This window comes from Anomalospiza imberbis, chromosome 11 (genome assembly GCF_031753505.1).
Source record: "Anomalospiza imberbis isolate Cuckoo-Finch-1a 21T00152 chromosome 11, ASM3175350v1, whole genome shotgun sequence".
Classification (NCBI taxonomy): domain Eukaryota; kingdom Metazoa; phylum Chordata; class Aves; order Passeriformes; family Viduidae; genus Anomalospiza; species Anomalospiza imberbis.
This window is the reverse complement of record NC_089691.1, coordinates 3,564,704-3,586,219: the sequence shown is the minus strand read 5'-3', so window position 1 is coordinate 3,586,219 and position 21,516 is coordinate 3,564,704.

Genomic DNA, 21,516 nt, shown 5'->3' with positions numbered 1-21,516 from the left:
CCTTGCCTCTGCCCTGTGCCCCTGGGGCTGCTCTTGGCCAGGCAGCCTCAGTGGGAGCCAGCACTGGCTGCAGCCCCAGCGGGCCCCCCAGGACAAGGCCCAGCAATGAAGAGGCCAATGAAAGCACTGGGCAGCAGCAGAACCCTCAGCAGAGCTCTTTGGACAACCACGGACCGGCCACAACTCCACTGCAGCCTCACTGGGAACATTCCCTGTCTACACTATGCTTCCAAAAGAAGCTGTTTGAGGGAATGATGAACAAAACACTCACCGTTTTCTCTTCCAATACTTCCAAATTCCGGCACAGCATAAAATGAAGACAAGCTCCAAAAGAAGCATGCCTGCCATTAACCCTAGCCAGCAGCCTGTTCCCTGACAGAAACCCGTTCCAATGCCCTTCTGGGAATCTGGAACAGGTGTTGTGGGGCCGGCAGCATCTGTGGGAGCAATGGGGAGCGTGAGCCCGCGCTGTGCTGCACTGCTGAGCTGGCAGCACGGTGGATACAGCCAGGACGTTCTCTGCTTCCCCCAGAGCTGGGGCCTGCAGGCACCTTGCCGCCCCTCGGCACAGGCTGTGCCACCCAGCAAAGCCCAGCCGGCCGGGAGGAGAGCCCGGGGCCAGCGCAGCTGCTTGGGCAGTCGCTGCTTGGAGGGACAGGGGCCAAACCCATCCCTGAGCAGCCCCTGCCAGCCCTGGCCCTCCCTGCCCCGTGACAGCTCCCCCAGCCCCAGGGGACAGAGTCAGGCCCTGTCAGGAGCCAGTGCAGCCCCTGCCCAGTCAGGAGCCAGGGCTGGCTCTGGCCCTGGGCTGGCAGCAGGGCTCCCGCTCGGGGCTGCTCCTGTGCCTTGGGCCTCTGGGCGCTCAGGGCCAGCTGCGGGAGCAGCTGCAGCGGGAGAGGCGTCGGTGCTCGAGGCCCGATTCCCTGGGGCTGGGAACGAGCTCCAGAGGCCTCGAAGCCGAGGCGCCTCCAGCTTTGGCTGCTGCCGGGCCGTGCAAGGGCAGGGCCTGGGGGAAGAGCTGCTGCCACACAGCCCCGCCGAGGGCTGAGCCCAGCTGAGCCCAGCAAAGCAATTACCTCCTTTGCCTGTGCCCGTGCCTGTGTCCGTGCCTGGCATTGTGTTCTTTCCTCCAGCAGTGGTGGGCACTGAGCCACTGCTTCCTCTGGGATGTGCCACCTTCAGCATAGACTTTTTCTCTTTCGCTTGAGAAAGGAAAAAGGACAGCTGGATCAGATGGAGCCATTCACCATTCCAGGACATGACATCTTCAGGAGACAATACTTGTCAAAGTCATGGATAAGGATCAGTAGAAAATGGCCAGGTTATTGGGGCTGTGCCAATGACCTCCCTCACCAAAGCAGCCCCTACACCTGGTCTGCCCAGAGATCGGGAAATTGCAGGGGATCTCAGGGTGTGCATGGCCCATGCTGCAGGTTGGCTCCCTGTCAGCTGGTGCCAAATGCCTTCCTGCAGAGGCTGGGGAGAAGCTGCAGCCAGGCCAGGCGGGCAAACAGCCCTGCAGGCCGTGAAAGCAGCAGCAGGGCAGCCAGGCCGCCATGGATCCCTTCCCGCTGTGCCGGGCACGGCGTGTCCAGATGTGCAGGGAAAGGCCCCGGCTGCTGAGTCCCAGGGGAAGGCTGAAGGAAATGCACCCACCACGGCGTCTCTCCAGGTCAGTCAGCATCTGGTCTAGATGTTTGGCTGCCTCCAGGGATTTACTGTCTCCTCTGTCTTTGTTCTTCCATGTAGGAGGACCTTAACAGAACATTGTTCCACGTCTCCTTCAGGCCAGAGTGGCAGTGAGTGCCCCTGGGTGATTGGTGCCCTCCAAGGCACTCCCTCAGCTCTGCCTTCCACTCAGGAGCAGGGGCAGGGGGACCACGTGCCTGTGGTGGCCCCACACTGGGATGGAAGGAGCCCCTTGCGGGGCAGTTGGGGGAGAAAGGACTCCCTGGAGCTGCCAGCAGCTCTAAACCCAGCCCCAGCCTGGGCCAGGGCTTGGCAGCAGAAGCAGGAGCAGCTCAGGCTCCCTGGGCCCGGCAAAGGAGCTGCCAAAGGCACAGCCCCGGGGCACAGCCCTGGGCCCGGCCCCTTCCCTCTCTGCTCTTCTCCGTGGCTGCACAGAGCACCCGGAAGGACACACTGGCATGGCACATGGGTGGAAGATGGAGAGCTAAATGCTCCTTCCTCCCACTGACAGCGATCCTGTGGGATCACTGTTGGGCACAAGAGTAGAAATTCGGAGGACAGGATTTCCAGAATCCATCCAACTTCAAAGCATCTTTATGGAAATCACACATGAATATTACTCTGGACAATAATTACTCGGTTAGGAAAGGGTTGCTGATAACCTACCTTCACCAAGCTCCAAGACGCCTGAACCGTGGTTCGCCCGCATTTCTAAAAGATGCAAGTCACGGTCCCAATCTAGAAAGGAGCACGGATGGGAAATGTTCCTTGGTGTGCTGGGATCCCCTTCTATGGGGAAGTGAGCACTGCAAGGGGCTCAGGTAATGCTGTGTGCCCGCACTGCCAAGCAGCAGAGAGGGCAGCTCAAGCCTCAGCAGGGCTCAGCAGGCCCAGAGGCACAGCAATTACCTCCTGTGACTGTGCCTGGCATCGCCTCCCTTCCTGCAGCAGAGGCTGCCAATGAGCCACTGCTTCCTCCGGGAATCTCAACCTTCAGCACAGCCTCTCCTTCCATCTCTGGGGAAAGGAAAAGGGACAGCTGGATCAGGTGGGGCTGTTCCCCAGTGGGAAGGTGGCATCTTCAGGAGGCAATGCTTGTCTCTGTCATGCATGAGATTCAGGATAAAGACCAGGTTATTGGGGCTGCACCAGGGCCCACCCTCCTCCAAAGAGCTGCCCCTCCAGATGTGTTCAGAGAGCAGGAAATTGCAGGGGATCTCAGGCTGGGCTCCCTGGCAGCTGGTGCCAAATGCCTTCCTGCAGAGGCTGGGGAGAAGCTGCAGCCAGGCCAGGCTGGCAAACAGCCCTGCAGGCCGTGAAAGCAGCAGCAGGGCAGCCAGGCCTCCATGGATCCCTTCCCGCTGTGCCGGGCACGGCGTGTCCAGATGTGCAGGGAAAGGCCCCGGCTACTGAATCCCAGGGGAAGGCTGAGGGAAATGCACCCACCACGGCGTCTCTCCAGGTCAGTCAGCATCTGGTCTAGATGTTTGGCTGCCTCCAGGGGTTTACTGTCTCCTCTGTCTTTGTTCTTCCATGTAGGAGGACCTTAACAGAAAGTTGTTCCACGTCTCCTTCAGGCCAGAGTGGCAGTGAGTGCCCCTGGGTGATTGGTGCCCTCCAAGGCACTCCCTCATCTCTGCCTTCCACTCAGGAGCAGGGGCAGGGGGACCACGTGCCTGTGGTGGCCCCACACTGGGATGGAAGGAGCCCCTTGCGGGGCAGTTGGGGGAGAAAGGACTCCCTGGAGCTGCCAGCAGCTCTAAACCCAGCCCCAGCCTGGGCCAGGGCTTGGCAGCAGCAGCAGGAGCAGCTCAGGCTCCCTGGGGCCGGCAAAAGAGCTGCCAAAGGCACAGCCCCGGGGCACAGCCCTGGGCCCGGCCCCTTCCCTCTCTGCTCTTCTCCGTGGCTGCACAGAGCACCCGGAAGGACACACTGGCATGGCACATGGGTGGAAGATGGAGAGCTAAATGCTCCTTCCTCCCACTGACAGCGATCCTGTGGGATCACTGTTGGGCACAAGAGTAGAAATTCGGAGGACAGGATTTCCAGAATCCATCCAACTTCAAAGCATCTTAATGGAAATCACACATGAATATTACTCTGGACAATAATTACTCGGTTAGAAAAGGGTTGCCGATAACCTACCTTCACCAAGCTCCAAGACGCCTGAACCGTGGTTCGCCCGCATTTCTAAAAGATGCGAGTCACGGTCCCAATCTAGAAAGGAGCACGGATGGGAAATGTTCCTTGGTGTGCTGGGATCCCCTTCTATGGGGAAGTGAGCACTGCAAGGGGCTCAGGTAATGCTGTGTGCCCGCACTGCCAAGCAGCAGAGAGGGCAGCTCAAGCCTCAGCAGGGCTCAGCAGGCCCAGAGGCACAGCAATTACCTCCTGTGACTGTGCCTGGCATCGCCTCCCTTCCTGCAGAGGAGGCTGCCAATGAGCCACTGCTTCCTCCGGGAATCTCAACCTTCAGCACAGCCTCTCCTTCCATCTCTGGGGAAAGGAAAAGGGACAGCTGGATCAGGTGGGGCTGTTCCCCAGTGGGAAGGTGGCATCTTCAGGAGGCAATGCTTGTCTCTGTCATGCATGAGATTCAGGATAAAGACCAGGTTATTGGGGCTGCTCCAGGGCCCACCCTCCTCCAAAGAGCTGCCCCTCCAGATGTGTTCAGAGAGCAGGAAATTGCAGGGGATCTCAGGTTGGGCTCCCTGGCAGCTGGTGCCAAATGCCTTCCTGCAGAGGCTGGGGAGAAGCTGCAGCCAGACCAGGCTGGCAAACAGCCCTGCAGGCCGTGAAAGCAGCAGCAGGGCAGCCAGGCCGCCATGGATCCCTTCCCGCTGTGCCGGGCACGGCGTGTCCAGATGTGCAGGGAAAGGCCCCGGCTGCTGAGTCCCAGGGGAAGGCTGAAGGAAATGCACCCACCACGGCGTCTCTCCAGGTCAGTCAGCATCTGGTCTAGATGTTTGGCTGCCTCCAGGGATTTACTGTCTCCTCTGTCCTTGTTCTTCCATGTAGGAGGACCTTAACAGAACATTGTTCCACGTCTCCTTCAGGCCAGAGTGGCAGTGAGTGCCCCTGGGTGATTGGTGCCCTCCAAGGCACTCCCTCAGCTCTGCCTTCCACTCAGGAGCAGGGGCAGGGGGACCACGTGCCTGTGGTGGCCCCACACTGGGATGGAAGGAGCCCCTTGCGGGGCAGTTGGGGGAGAAAGGACTCCCTGGAGCTGCCAGCAGCTCTAAACCCAGCCCCAGCCTGGGCCAGGGCTTGGCAGCAGCAGCAGGAGCAGCTCAGGCTCCCTGGGGCCAGCAAAGGAGCTGCCAAAGGCACAGCCCCGGGGCACAGCCCTGGGCCCGGCCCCTTCCCTCTCTGCTCTTCTCCATGGCTGCACAGAGCACCCGGAAGGACACACTGGCATGGCACATGGGTGGAAGATGGAGAGCTAAATGCTCCTTCCTCCCACTGACAGCGATCCTGTGGGATCACTGTTGGGCACAAGAGTAGAAATTCGGAGGACAGGATTTCCAGAATCCATCCAACTTCAAAGCATCTTTATGGAAATCACACATGAATATTACTCTGGACAATAATTACTCGGTTAGGAAAGGGTTGCTGATAACCTACCTTCACCAAGCTCCAAGACGCCTGAACCGTGGTTTGCCCGCATTTCTAAAAGATGCAAGTCACGGTCCCAATCTAGAAAGGAGCACGGATGGGAAATGTTCCTTGGTGTGCTGGGATCCCCTTCTATGGGGAAGTGAGCACTGCAAGGGGCTCAGGTAATGCTGTGTGCCCGCACTGCCAAGCAGCAGAGAGGGCAGCTCAAGCCTCAGCAGGGCTCAGCAGGCCCAGAGGCACAGCAATTACCTCCTGTGACTGTGCCTGGCATTGCCTCCCTTCCTGCAGAGGAGGCTGCCAATGAGCCACTGCTTCCTCCGGGAATCTCAACCTTCAGCACAGCCTCTCCTTCCATCTCTGGGGAAAGGAAAAGGGACAGCTGGATCAGGTGGGGCTGTTCCCCAGTGGGAAGGTGGCATCTTCAGGAGGCAATGCTTGTCTCTGTCATGCATGAGATTCAGGATAAAGACCAGGTTATTGGGGCTGCTCCAGGGCCCACCCTCCTCCAAAGAGCTGCCCCTCCAGATGTGTTCAGAGAGCAGGAAATTGCAGGGGATCTCAGGTTGGGCTCCCTGGCAGCTGGTGCCAAATGCCTTCCTGCAGAGGCTGGGGAGAAGCTGCAGCCAGGCCAGGCTGGCAAACAGCCCTGCAGGCCGTGAAAGCAGCAGCAGGGCAGCCAGGCCTCCATGGATCCCTTCCCGCTGTGCCGGGCACGGCGTGTCCAGATGTGCAGGGAAAGGCCCCGGCTACTGAATCCCAGGGGAAGGCTGAGGGAAATGCACCCACCACGGCGTCTCTCCAGGTCAGTCAGCATCTGGTCTAGATGTTTGGCTGCCTCCAGGGGTTTACTGTCTCCTCTGTCTTTGTTCTTCCATGTAGGAGGACCTTAACAGAAAGTTGTTCCACGTCTCCTTCAGGCCAGAGTGGCAGTGAGTGCCCCTGGGTGATTGGTGCCCTCCAAGGCACTCCCTCATCTCTGCCTTCCACTCAGGAGCAGGGGCAGGGGGACCACGTGCCTGTGGTGGCCCCACACTGGGATGGAAGGAGCCCCTTGCGGGGCAGTTGGGGGAGAAAGGACTCCCTGGAGCTGCCAGCAGCTCTAAACCCAGCCCCAGCCTGGGCCAGGGCTTGGCAGCAGCAGCAGGAGCAGCTCAGGCTCCCTGGGGCCGGCAAAAGAGCTGCCAAAGGCACAGCCCCGGGGCACAGCCCTGGGCCCGGCCCCTTCCCTCTCTGCTCTTCTCCGTGGCTGCACAGAGCACCCGGAAGGACACACTGGCATGGCACATGGGTGGAAGATGGAGAGCTAAATGCTCCTTCCTCCCACTGACAGCGATCCTGTGGGATCACTGTTGGGCACAAGAGTAGAAATTCGGAGGACAGGATTTCCAGAATCCATCCAACTTCAAAGCATCTTAATGGAAATCACACATGAATATTACTCTGGACAATAATTACTCGGTTAGGAAAGGGTTGCCGATAACCTACCTTCACCAAGCTCCAAGACGCCTGAACCGTGGTTCGCCCGCATTTCTAAAAGATGCAAGTCACGGTCCCAATCTAGAAAGGAGCACGGATGGGAAATGTTCCTTGGTGTGCTGGGATCCCCTTCTATGGGGAAGTGAGCACTGCAAGGGGCTCAGGTAATGCTGTGTGCCCGCACTGCCAAGCAGCAGAGAGGGCAGCTCAAGCCTCAGCAGGGCTCAGCAGGCCCAGAGGCACAGCAATTACCTCCTGTGACTGTGCCTGGCATCGCCTCCCTTCCTGCAGAGGAGGCTGCCAATGAGCCACTGCTTCCTCCGGGAATCTCAACCTTCAGCACAGCCTCTCCTTCCATCTCTGGGGAAAGGAAAAGGGACAGCTGGATCAGGTGGGGCTGTTCCCCAGTGGGAAGGTGGCATCTTCAGGAGGCAATGCTTGTCTCTGTCATGCATGAGATTCAGGATAAAGACCAGGTTATTGGGGCTGCTCCAGGGCCCACCCTCCTCCAAAGAGCTGCCCCTCCAGATGTGTTCAGAGAGCAGGAAATTGCAGGGGATCTCAGGTTGGGCTCCCTGGCAGCTGGTGCCAAATGCCTTCCTGCAGAGGCTGGGGAGAAGCTGCAGCCAGACCAGGCTGGCAAACAGCCCTGCAGGCCGTGAAAGCAGCAGCAGGGCAGCCAGGTCGCCATGGATCCCTTCCCGCTGTGCCGGGCACGGCGTGTCCAGATGTGCAGGGAAAGGCCCCGGCTGCTGAGTCCCAGGGGAAGGCTGAAGGAAATGCACCCACCACGGCGTCTCTCCAGGTCAGTCAGCATCTGGTCTAGATGTTTGGCTGCCTCCAGGGATTTACTGTCTCCTCTGTCCTTGTTCTTCCATGTAGGAGGACCTTAACAGAACATTGTTCCACGTCTCCTTCAGGCCAGAGTGGCAGTGAGTGCCCCTGGGTGATTGGTGCCCTCCAAGGCACTCCCTCAGCTCTGCCTTCCACTCAGGAGCAGGGGCAGGGGGACCACGTGCCTGTGGTGGCCCCACACTGGGATGGAAGGAGCCCCTTGTGGGGCAGTAAGGGGGAGAAAGGACTCCCTGGAGCTGCCAGCAGCTCTAAACCCAGCCCCAGCCTGGGCCAGGGCTTGGCAGCAGCAGCAGGAGCAGCTCAGGCTCCCTGGGGCCAGCAAAGGAGCTGCCAAAGGCACAGCCCCGGGGCACAGCCCTGGGCCCGGCCCCTTCCCTCTCTGCTCTTCTCCATGGCTGCACAGAGCACCCGGAAGGACACACTGGCATGGCACATGGGTGGAAGATGGAGAGCTAAATGCTCCTTCCTCCCACTGACAGCGATCCTGTGGGATCACTGTTGGGCACAAGAGTAGAAATTCGGAGGACAGGATTTCCAGAATCCATCCAACTTCAAAGCATCTTTATGGAAATCACACATGAATATTACTCTGGACAATAATTACTCGGTTAGGAAAGGGTTGCTGATAACCTACCTTCACCAAGCTCCAAGACGCCTGAACCGTGGTTTGCCCGCATTTCTAAAAGATGCAAGTCACGGTCCCAATCTAGAAAGGAGCACGGATGGGAAATGTTCCTTGGTGTGCTGGGATCCCCTTCTATGGGGAAGTGAGCACTGCAAGGGGCTCAGGTAATGCTGTGTGCCCGCACTGCCAAGCAGCAGAGAGGGCAGCTCAAGCCTCAGCAGGGCTCAGCAGGCCCAGAGGCGCAGCAATTACCTCCTGTGCCTGTGCCTGGCATCGCCTCCCTTCCTGCAGCAGGGGCTGCCAATGAGCCACTGCTTCCTCCGGGAATCTCAGCCTTCAGCACAGCCTCTCCTTCCATCTCTGGGGAAAGGAAAAGGGACAGCTGGATCAGGTGGGGCTGTTCCCCACTGGGAAGGTGGCATCTTCAGGAGGCAATGCTTGTCTCTGTCATGCATGAGATTCAGGATAAAGACCAGGTTATTGGGGCTGCTCCAGGGCCCACCCTCCTCCAAAGAGCTGCCCCTCCAGATGTGTTCAGAGAGCGGGAAATTGCAGGGGATCTCAGGTTGGGCTCCCTGTCAGCTGGTGCCAAATGCCTTCCTGCAGCGGCTGGGGAGAAGCTGCAGCCAGGCCAGGCTGGCAAACAGCCCTGCAGGCCGTGAAAGCAGCAGCAGGGCAGCCAGGCCGCCATGGATCCCTTCCCGCTGTGCCGGGCACGGCGTGTCCAGATGGGCAGGGAAAGCCCCCGGCTGCTGAGTCCCAGGGGAAGGCTGAGGGAAATGCACCCACCACGGCGTCTCTCCAGGTCAGTCAGCATCTGGTCTAGATGTTTGGCTGCCTCCAGGGATTTACTTTCTCCTGTAGGTTTGTTCTTCTGTCTCGGAGGACCTTAAGAGAAGTTTTTGCATTTCAGATGAATGGATTTCACAAAACCAGGGCTCAGCCTGTGGGATCAGCAGGGACACACGACTCACCCCTGTGATGGGAGCCAGGCTTCTGTGCAGCAATCAGGAAAGGAGCCTGGAAAGTCTTCCCTGCAGACACACCTGTAACTCAACAGGCACAGAAGCTTCTGTCACCGGCTTCCTGCCAGGTTGTCAATGATTATTCTTTTAGGAACATTGACAACATACCTGCAGGAGGCTTAAGAAGCTGGAAATCTTCCTGCAGCCAAGCTGCTGGAGAAGCCTTCCTAGCATGCTCATCTAGAAGGGAGCACAGAACAGAACCATTTCCTGGTGTGCTGGGATCCCCCTCTGCCTTTGGGAACTGGGACTGCAAGGTGGTCAGGCAAGGCCGTGGCAGCCAGATGTGAAAGGACACGGCCAAAGCTGCACAGGGGCCTGGGGAGCTCTGGGCTGGCTCCTGGCCACTCTCCACACTTTTGGTAGGCCCTGTGCAACATCCCTGGGAGGGCGGCTGGAGCAGCCCAGGGTCCCTGAGGGCTCTGTCCCTCCCTCTGAGGAAACCCTCCCTAAAGCCCCGGGGCAAAGCATCCCCCAGCGCTTCCCGGGGAGCAGGGAGCGCTGTCCCGGGAAAGGGGAACCAGGCTGCTGGCTCACCTGCTCCCCGTGCTTGCAGCGGAGCAGCCTGGGCAGCCCTGGCAGGCAGGGCCACGGCCAGGAGGAGCAGGAGGAAGAGGCGCAGAGCAAGGGCCATGGTGCCTTGCCCTCTGCCAGTCCCGCAGCTCTTGCTGCCACCGCTGTCCTCACACAGCTGTCCCAGTGTCAGCACCACTGCTGCCAGCGCCGCTGCTGCCACAGCAGTTGTGCTCAAGGACTGACTGCTCGGTCGTTGTGGTGCTGTGCAACCACGGGGCTCTGGCACCTCTGTGACCTCAGAGCCTGCTGTGACCTCAGCCTGCTGTGACCCCAGAGCCTGCTGTGACCTCATGGCCAGGCTGGAGTTGTGTGGAGAGTGGGATCTGCCTTCTTTAGCAGGGAGCTCACCCTGCCCAACGGCTCTGTCCGAGGGTTGTGACACATCCCACCCCAGCTGATCTCACAGGATGGGGCATGAAGGGATGGAGAGCAGCCCGGCCAAGAAGGCTGGTGCTAGATGAGAGGCTGGAAATGAGTCAGCCATGTGCATCCAAAGGAGAGTGCCCAGGAGGTTGACGGAGGCGATTCCACCTCTTTGCTCTGGTGAGACTCCACCTGGAGTACTGTGGAAGGTGTTTTAAACTGCTGGCCGGGGGTCTGTGTACAAATCACGAACGGGACAGGACTGCTGAGGAACACGTCTCGAGCTGTTTATTTTCTAGCATCAGCCTCATTACATGGTGACGACAATGGGAGGATGCCAGCAGCTGACATCCCCGGCAGCAGACAAAGAACTTAATGTGACAACTTACTTTAAAAGCTTTTTGACCAATCACACAAAGCAAAAGCATATTGACAATAGATTTATCCAACCTCTATAAGCACACATACCTTTTGTTAATACAGTGCTCGCTTCTTTCAAATACAATACCTACTTGTATTGTAAGCCTTAAAACCCAATGCCCAGAGCTCCATTATTAAGCTTAGAACTTCCTAATATCTTGCTAGAGATACTTTTCTGTAGCTTAGGGAGTTACTCTAGCCAAGCGGTAATACACAGACCATTGTACTGTTTGTCCTTACTTTTCCACTTCTTATATAATTTTTCTGCTGACAAATCTTACAGCTACTGCTTAGCTCTAATCGCAGTTCTGCTGTCTCTGAGGCCTGCCTTCTGCAGCTTCTGGAAATGGCGTGTGTTGCCTTGTATTTTCTCCGTCTCTACCGTGACAGAGTACTGCATCCAGCTCTGGGTCCCCAGCACAGGAAGGACACGGTTCTGTTGGATCTAGTCCAGAGGAGGGGCAAAATGCTCTGAGGGCTGGAGCCCTTCTGCTTTGGAGACAGGCTGGGAGAGCTGGGGGTGTTCAGCCTGGAAGAGAGAAGACTCCGGGGAGACCTGATTGCTGCCTTTCAGTACCTTAAGGGGGCTTGTAAAAGAGATGGGACAGAATTCTTAGTAGGGCCTTTTGTGACCAGACCGTGGGGGAATGGTTTTAATCTAAAAGACGGTCGATTCAGACTAGACAAAAGAAACCCATTTTTTACACTGTAGCTTTCGAAACCCTGGCACAGGTTGCCTAGAGAGGTGGACACGCATCCCTGCAGTCATTCAAGCTCGTGCTCTGAGCAACCTGACCTAGTCAAAGGTGCCCCTGGCTCACTGCAGGGCATTGGACTAGATGGCCTTTAAACGTCCCTTCCAACCCAAGCCACTCTGTGCTCCTGTGCTCCATCAAAGCAGTGCGGGATTAGTGCTGGGGTGACGATGCTGGCACCTGTATTTTGGTAGTTGTGCCATTTAGCAAATGGCCAAGAGAGGATTGGTGGGCTGGGCAGTGAAGTCTGCAAATAACACACAGTGTGCTCAAGGAGAAACAGGAGAGGAACACAGCTTCCAGTGCAGATAAATGCCAGCATTTTGCTGCCCATCCCATGTTAAGAAACAAAGGAATGTCCTGAAGATCCCTTCCTGTGGGTGCACTATTGGCTGTATCAGTACTTGTGTTCTGTAAAACAGGTAAATTGTTACAGCTTCTTGCCCTGTTTATCGCTGGATAAAACCCAAATGCTGCCTTGCTCTCTGTCTACTTTCTTCCAAGTCAAGGCAAATTTTGTTCATTCTTGAGTGGGACATATTCATCTGCTCCCAAGCAAATTCTTCTTGCCATTCACACAATGTGGATTTGCTCGAATCAGACTGTAACTAAGGCCTACCTCTCACTAGAATTCAAGTTGACGCATTGTGAGGCAAAGTGTCGAGTAATTTGTCCTGGTGTCTGGCACTGTAGAGGGTTTTCTGTAATTAAATGAAATTTGAAGACAGCTGTAGTCTACCATAATTCTGGCATCCTAGAAATGAAGAAACAGCCTTTGAAACAGGATTTTATCCTTTCTTCCTCCTCCTCCTCCCAGGAATTTTAATCCCTGAGGTCTAAGCTCTTCAGCTGCCTCACAAACATTGTTTTAATTCAGACTGGCATCCATGCAGTGAGCCACAAATCAGGACAGTGGCTGTGAAGCCTGAAGCAATGCAGGTTTATAGCGCTGAAAATATTAATCTGTTACCCAGGTTAAGCCAAGCACTTCCCAAATAACTCTACCTATCCTCAGGGATGTTTCCAAAAGGATCACTGTGACAGCTGGGAGTGGGGAGAGAGAGTGTCATCAGCATTAAAAATACAGCTTTCTGAGATCTTTATATTCCAATAAAAAGAGAGTCAAATTTGTTCATATATGGAACATTAACTAAGAAGTGAATGACAGATTGTCAAAATAATTGCTTGAGGAACAAAAAAACACCATAAATTAAAATCTGTTCATGTGTAGATAATAAGTAAACCATCGGGTCAAGAAAAAAAACAGATGTGCCAAAACTAAAAGCAATAAGGCTGTTCCCTCTGTCTCAATACAAAAAAAAAAAAGACTGAAAAGAATCAGAGATCCTCAAGACCATTACTATATACAGGAGCTTCCAGGTATTGGGGAAAAAATGAAGGAAACTGTAGTGTGCAATTCACAGAGGTAACCTGGAATTTATTGGTGAACTTGTTGCAAAATTTCTGAGAGCAGACTGGAAAAGCATAGGGACTGATCAGACCATGTGTGGGCATTTCCAGCAGTGTGGGGGATGTTTCTGGGAGCAACTGCAGGGAAGAAAAGCAGCACACGATTACTGGGCGTCCTAGGGCGACGCTATGATGCTCGTATCCCCGATGGTGTGTTCTGTTGATGCTGGATATTATATGGTGTGCCTTCCAGACGGGCTCTGACAGCGAAGGCGGGGAGAAGAAGAAGCACAGAGTTTGTTATCAGAGACTGCACTCACTCCTCCACAGTCTGCTGGAACACAGAACTCCACGGTGTTCTCTGGCCACGGACGGGGCAGAACACCGCACTCCTTTGCTTTTTAGTTGCTTTAGCTAGCTGAGGCAGTCCAAGTTTTCCCTCGACTGGTTTTCTTTCCCTTTCCTTGGATCCGTTCAAACCTGCTCCGGACCGGGACCTGGGGAAGCGCCGAGAGCTTGCACTCTGTGGCCCACGGGGGGCTACTCTGGGCAGCAGCCTTTCCCAGTGCCAGAGGGACTGATAACAGAGCCACCATCCACCAGAGAGATTTTCTGAATCTGTCATCTCTCCAGAGCGACAAATGAGTTTTGTCATCTGGTATTGCTCATTTTTTGGGCTGGGGAGTGCTTTGCCTGTTAAATATACAGGTTTTTTCCACTTCTCTCTGAGGACTTTTGTCGCGAATTGATTGGGGGGAGGGGCCGTGTGGGCTTGATTTCTGGGGCGGGCCCTTTTGGGGGTTTTCTCCCAAATTTGCCCTAAACCAGGACACTGGGACAATCTCTTTGCGGGCTGTAGACTTTATGACAGTCTGTCCCCTGGGGCTGGGGGAGCTGTCACGGGGCAGGGAGGGCCAGGGCTGGCAGGGGCTGCTCAGGGATGGGTTTGGCCCGTGTCCCTCCAAGCAGCGACTGCCCAAGCAGCTGCGCTGGCCCCGGGCTCTCCTCCCGGCCGGCTGGGCTTTGCTGGGTGGCACAGCCTGTGCCGAGGGGCGGCAAGGTGCCTGCAGGCCCCAGCTCTGGGGGAAGCAGGGAACTTCCTGGCCGTATCCACCGTGCTGCCAGCTCAGCAGTGCAGCACAGCGCGGGCTCACGCTCCCCATTGCTCCCACAGAATTGCTTGGCAAGTCACGTGCAAATGCCCAGAATCCACCGAGCACCCCAAGAGTTTTCTGCCCCCAGGCTGTGCGCAGGTCCTGCATGATAGGCACAGTAGTGACACTGTTCACTGTGCCACTCTCTGTGGTCCTGTGCTATGTTGGTTTCCGGTGGTGGAAGGAAAAGAAACAGTAAGTTGTTGCTGATCGCTACCCTCCAGCACCTTTAAATGCTGCTGATAGTCAGGGAATGCTCCCAGTCAGGCTGCAGTGGAGTTGTGGCCTGTCCGTGGTTGTCCAAAGAGCTCTGCTGAGGGTTCTGCTGCTGCCCAGTGCTTTCATTGGCCTCTTCATTGCTGGGCCTTGTCCTGGGGGGCCCGCTGGGGCTGCAGCCAGTGCTGGCTCCCACTGAGGCTGCCTGGCCAAGAGCAGCCCCAGGGGCACAGGGCAGAGGCAAGGCAAGGTGGGGAGCAGAAAGAGCGGGGACGAGATTGCCCTCGAAAGGCAGACGCGCTCTGGGGCCCGCTCCTGGCCAGGGAGCCTGCCCAGAGCCGTCCCCTGCTCGCCGGGGCCTTGAGGGGCAGCTGTCCAGCTGGGCCAAGCTGTGCCAGCAGCTCCAGCCGTGCTGGGGAGCCTTGCCAGCTCTGGGCCCGGCTGTGCAGGAGGGTCCCAGTGTGCCACTGGCAGCCGGGAGCCTCACCCGCTCCTCTCTCCACAGTCGCTCTGACGCAGCTCCCGCACCCCGGCCGAGAAGGCGTGACTCTCCCTCGCCCCCAGGGAGCTCAGAGACCGGCGGCTTTGGCAGCTCTCCGCTGTGGCCTCCGCAGCAGCAGTTGCCCAAGAAAGCAGAGCAGCAGCACTCCGTGCCTCCCCCACGGACCCCCAGCCGGGCCGTGAAGCGGAAGCCTCCCGAGATCCCCCCACCTCCTCCCCTCCCGAGCCCGCCGCCCTGGTCCGGCTAGCTGGTTTCTGGCTGCATCTGCGAAAGGCTTTACTAGCACTGCATGTTTTACCCCACCTGTCAGGGGAAAAAGAAAATAAAAAAAATCTTCAGTTTAGACTTTGTTTTTAGTGTGGTTGGGCCACTCACATTTTGAGCAATTAATTTTCCATGGTACTTCTTCCCTTTTCCTTACTATCCATCAAAAGTTCATCTGGACATTAAAATCACCAGAATTCCTGAGATTTACCTCAAAGCCCTGAGGGGAATCTAGCACAAAATATTCTCCCTGTGTACTGCACAAGAAGAACTATCCAGAGCAAAGTACATTGGCAGCTGAGGCTTGTGGAACTCCCAGAATACTGAGCCTGCAGAGGGGCAAACAGCCCTGGCAGTGGCTGAGGGGACTTCTCCTCACAGACTCCTCTGAAGGCGTGTCACTCCAGGAGGGAAAGCTTTTAAACCTTTGCCTCCCCTTCCTCCTGTGCTAAAATGGAAGGCTCCTCCGGAGAAAAAACTGAGCTACAAGCAATTGTCCATTGCTCAAGAAAGCTACTCGGCCTCTCAACTTACCTTAAAGAGCAAAACCAAATGGGGTCAGAAATGTATCATCAAAGAAGTCTGATCGCAGAGAAACCCCAGCATATGAAGGAAAACATTTATTAGCATCAGTTCACCTAAAAGAAACCCAGTCCTGAATTGAGCAGCGCTTTAAATGAACTTGAATTCACTTTCCTCACATGTCAGCTGGATTGCTTTGCTCTTTTTTTGTCCTAGCGAGAATATTCAAATGATTTGCTCTTGACAGGACTCCTTGGATGGTCCCCAAACCTGGCTCCTGATGATGCCTCGCCTGGGCTGTTAATGCAGCCTGACAGCAGCACCTGACTTTGCCACCCTGTTCATGGTGGCTGGGCATGGCTGGCGCCACGGTCCCCTCTGGTGCCACGGTCCCCTCTGGTGCCACGGTCCCCTCCTGGCTCGTGGCACGTCCCTGCTGGTGGAGGAGCCCTGCTCGTGCTGCTGCCTGCGTTCAACAAGGCCGGTCCCGCTCCCCAGCCAAAGAGAGACTAAAGTCACTGCTTTGGGCAGCTCCTTTGAACGAGTTTAACGCTTACTCATCTCTATCCCAGAGCTCTCAAAAGCCACACAGCAACAGCATAAAGTCACCTCGTCGACAGAGGTGAGGAGGTCTGAGCGAACAGAAGGTCGGCTTTCAAGCACATCGGGTCTTTTATTTAGTGGAAGGACTCACTCCTTCACGAGCCTGTTATAAATAGGGACAAGCCAATCTGGATTAATAATTAATAACTAAATTTGTTTGCTATCCCATATAACTATTTAGAGTTCGAATTCGCCCACAGTCTACAGAGCAGCTCTGGGTGCAAACCGACAGAATCGGTGCCTCCTCAAGTTTGCGCACCATTGTATTTCCGCAGAGGGTTTTTATACTTTTTATTCTGCCTTCGGCTATAAGTCATTGTGGCAAGCTGCATATTCATGCAGTCTTCTCTCACAGAGAAGGCATTTTGGCCGCTGATATCTTCTGAACAGCAGATCATCAGCTAGTGATGAATCCAGATGTCCTCTTCCTTGTCTTTCCTCCTGATGTTGAGTCTAGGTCCTGTCCTCTACGCCACCTGCTCATGGTTTGCTTGGGCGTGCCTTAATGGCCAGCTTTTTGGTTATTGCTTTCTGCTGGCTAGGGCTTTTAAAATGCTAATTAGGTGCCCGCAACTTGCTGGGCAACTTAATCTGAGAATTCCCTTTGCCTTGGTTTTTTACAGTAACTCTAAAACATTTTATGGCCACAGTGTAGAGCATTTATAACTACAGTTTATTACATGCACTCCTAACTGCACGAATTACATCTATAACTGGCTGCTATCTTGGCATTCGGAAGCTGTACGACAGCAGAGGGTCAGTTGTTGATTTTTCTCCACGGTTTTCTTGTAACTCTGCTCATAGCATTGGTAGCCTGACTCCTGCAGAGGAGTTGTGGCCGGTCCGTGGTTGTCCAAAGAGCTCTGCTGAGGGTTCTGCTGCTGCCCAGTGCTTTCATTGGCCTCTTCATTGCTGGGCCTTGTCCTGGGGGGCCCGCTGGGGCTGCAGCCAGTGCTGGCTCCCACTGAGGCTGCCTGGCCAAGAGCAGCCCCAGGGGCACAGGGCAGAGGCAAGGCAAGTTCTCAGCAGTATTTGGGCAACACAGTTCAGGACAGGACAGTGCTTATTTAGTAGCTCATGTAAAGTGTCATGGTAACAGTGATGTTACCGGACAAGCAAGTTTGCTCCAGTTCTGTGTTTAAACAAATCCAACCTGATGAAGGTTTGGCTTTGGCCTTGAGGCTTTGCTCTTTGTGTGAGCCCTGTTCTGGATTGGTTCCCACTCAGTCTTGGAGCCAGTTTTGGGTGAAGGCTCAACCCAACCTTGACCCTTGGCAATTCTGGTCTCAAAGTGACCGCCGAGGCTGCACTGCACATGACTGGGGTTCAGGGCTCCATTATCAAGGGGCTTTGAAAAGTTTAAATTACTGTATTCTAGTATTTGGTTTTCTTTATGGAATTCCTTGACTTTTTTAAGCTTAGTTTTTAAAAAATTTCTTTTCCAGTGCTTCTTCCAGTTATTGTGTATAGTGAATGATGGCATAATTGCCCCATGGCTGAATTAGAAAACAGTAAGTACTATAAAATGAAATAACTTTTACACACTTATGTCTTTCACAGACTCATGAAATTTATGTTGGTGTGATGCGACCAACAGAAGAGTTTTGCTCTGCTTTTAATTCAAAGAAGAAGAAGAGGTGGAACCTGTTGAGAAGAGTCTCTTCACTTCATAGCTAAAGCAAATTGCCAGCGTGCTTTTTTTCCAGCCCTGGGCAGGAAGATAAAAATCGATCAGCAGAAAATACTCGAGTGAAGGAACTGATATAAATTAGGGACTTGGTCTGTTTGCTCCCTAAGCCCTGAGTTCCTCAGAGCTGCAGCTCCCTGCTCCCTTTGCAGACAGAGGCTGGCTGTGGATGGCAGTCACCTGTCTGGCCTGGTGCACAGCAGGTGCACACACGAGCTGAGGGATCATCCCTGCACACCCCATCCTGGCAGAACTGAGCTCCTTGATGAATCTGACACGGTTTTACGGCATGGCAGCAAAAGAAGGCAAAAGAAAGGCTAGAATTGGTACCATTCCAACCACTTTACATTTTGCCATGTGTAATGGAGATGGGAACTACAAGTTTCCTATTCATGCACAATTTGCTGTCTGAGAGCACTCCGGTCTCAAATCACAGGGGCTTGCAGCTCTGTGTCTGAGATGACTTTAAAAACAAAAACAACCTTTATGTGCAACACCTGTGTATCAAAACTTCACAATACAAATCACAAGCTGATTTCAGCTGTTAAATGGATGGAAAAAAAACCTAAAAAGCAAAAAGCAAAACTGTGACCAAATAAAACAGGCAAACACAACAACCACCAAGAAAACAACAAAACCTGTAGCGAGATCTCGGGTCTCCAGGACGGTTTGGATGGATGAGAGATCTCTGAAGTCAGGTCTTAGAAGATGTGGTTTATTAAAAGAGGGGAAAGGCCCTGCTTGGAGTTGCCAGGCGCAACTCGTGGCAGGCCCAGGGAGAGAGGGAGAGGGAGAGAGAGGGAGCGAGGGTTCCAGGTGAGGGTCCCAGGGGAAGGTCCAAGAGAGCATCCGGTCCCTCGGGCACACCTTTTCAGGGGGCTTCAAGGTGGGCTGGAACAGGACTTGGGCCAATGGGGTCACAGATACCTGATACTTCAGGGGAGGGTCACAGGTGTGGGATGAACCATACATTGGGGGTGAGACAGAGCATTCCATTTGACCCTTGGACCTATCTGCAGGTAAAGGGCATTGTTTAATCAGAAGGGGGGATTGCTTTCAGCCTGGCTATACTACTGTTTTCTAGTTATTCAGTAGTCAAGGTTTGTTATTTCAAATCTAGTTCTCATCTCAATGTCTGTATTTCCCAAATCTTTTGCCAGGCAATCATATTTATAAGGTTTTCCTATTTCATCTTCTCCAACAAAAACCAACACAAACATCCCCAAAAATCCAGAAAAAGATAAAAGTCAGGTGAAGGAGGCAGAGATCCAAGAGCAACAAATGGGCAGAGAAACTACAGGAAGGACAGATAATAAGAAAGGAGAGATAAGAAGTGCCTCTGGCATCAAAGTAGCCAGGGGATCTGAGACAGTGTTCTAACCCTTCTGAAAACAATCTGACATAAAAATGAACAGAAAATAAATGATGATGATTGTGATAATGGGAGTCTGCATGTTTAGCTTTAATATATCCATTGTGTGTGAGTTGTGTTTTCCATGTTAAGTCACATCATCTGGCGAGGGGTTTTTTTCTGTCCAAAGAAAAATACTGCAGTGGAAAAGGGGGCCGGCTTGGAAAACATTAAAAGCAAGAGCTAAAAATAAAGTACTTTTTTTAATATGTTTTTTGGTTGGTTTTCTGGTTGTTCATGGGGTTTTTGCCTGTCTTTGAAAGCAGCCCCTTGGATGTTAATGCATGCAACAAGTCCTTTGTAAAGGGCTGTCTTTGCAAAAAACCTGCCAGCTTTGTGATGCAAGACAGAAACAGCATCCCTTGGCCTACACCCAGGATGTTATAAATAATTTTGCTTTCATAGATGGAGTTCTTAATGGTTTATTATTACAATAAGTTTTTTTGGATTGTTAATGAATATAATGAGTTGTTATATAATTAATGTAATAAGTAATTAAGTTGAATGCACAGTTGTTTAAGTGTATGTATATGGCTACTAAACAGAGAAAGGGGGGTGGTAATAAGGTGCAAGGGTAAGGATCTTCTAGAAAAGTGACATTATAGGGTGATGACAGCAACTGGAACTACGACTGGGAAACCAGCCACCCAATAAGTTTGCTGTGTTCCAAAATGTTTGCTCAGGACTGCACTATCTTATAGAGCGATCAGCGACCAAGGAAAGGACCGGTCGGCAAGAGGATCCAAAGCACACCAATCAAGCACCCCCAAGAGACTTTAAAAAATCCCTGGGTCGGAGCACCCAGGCTCTTTCGAGGGTACCTCGTGTCCGCAGGAACACCTTGTCACACAGAACTGTCAGAGCTCCCTCTGGCTTGTCGCGCAGGCCCTAGGCTTACCCTGAGAACTCGGCCTCTGTTGTTCTAAGTTTTAATAAACAGGCACATTCTTTATAAAAGTCATCAGCTTCCTTTTAATTTCATTTTGCCTGTTTACCACAAGGAGGCCCAGCAGCTCCTTGCTGAGGGCCCATTTCATGCAGGAACTGGCACTCAGAATATGAAATCAATAAAAAATGAAAGGGCGGGCGGAGGCGGCAGTGAGGTGGCCTCAAAGGTTCAACTCTGCACTCTGCTTTTGTCACCAACCTGGGCCAAGTTCCTGTGCTTGTTTTCCTGGAGAAATTGTACTTAACAAGGCTTCAGTGCCTTTGATCAAATCAGTCTTAAGAGCAGCTCGGGGCTGGGGCGGTCATTGAGACCTGAGCACGGACTGGGGTCCAGCCAACAAAAGAACATGAGCTGCAGGCCACCCATACAGCTTTTCCTATTAATGAGCACTAAGCCTTTCTTTTTGCAAACAGAGGGATGGTGGGGGGATTTTTGCACCATCAGGCCAAGGCACAAGGCTCTGCATCCTCCCAAGGAACAGAGCCAGCCCCCTTCAGTGCGAGAGGGCGCGGCCTCAGTTGCAGCCCCGGTGCCTCCTGTGCCCCAGGGCACGGCCCTGGCTGTAAATGTCCTCGGCTGCAGCTCAGGGCCAGGGCGGAGCTCAGCAGCCTCATCAGAGCCCAGGGCCGCGGCCCTTCCCTGCCGGGGCCCTCGCCTGGCCCGGCCCGGCCTGAGCAGCCCGGCCTGGCCCCAGGGGACGGGCTCTGCCTGCCCGCTGTGCCCGCAGCCTTCCGGGCCCAAGGGTTTGCAAGAGGCTTTCTCCCAGCCTTGCAAAACCTTGGCCAGGTGTCCCTTTGCTGTGCTGAGAAGAGTAAAAAACCCCTCACATTTACCCTGATACACAGCTCATGAGGGATCCCTGCACACCTCAGCAGAGACCCCAGAACATCCCTGTGTGCCTCATGAGGGATCCCTGCACACCTCAGCAGAGACCCCAGAACATCCCTGTGTGCCTCACGAGGGATCCCTGCACACCTCAGCAGAGACCCCAGAACATCCCTGTGTGCCTCATGAGGGATCCCTGAACACCTCAGCAGAGACCCCAGAACATCCCTGTGTGCCTCAGGAAGTCCAGGCCCAGATGATCCCACTGAAGGAAATGTGCCCTCAGCCCAGGGACGCTCAGCATGGGCTCCCCCAGCCCCTCGGGGCCCCGCCGCTGCTCACAGCAGCCCCGGCCTGGCTCCTGCCTGCCCTCACCGTGGGCATCCACAGCTGCTCCTGGGCATGGAGCTCAGCCAGGGCTGGTGCCGGCTGGGCTTTGCTGGTGGTACCACCTGGACATATCTATGACAACTCTATTTCTTTATTTGAACATAAAATTTGGTCCAAGCCCTGCCCTGGCAGAGAGGGGCTGCCCACCTTCAGTCGTCTTTGGGCAACAGGACCAGGGGGC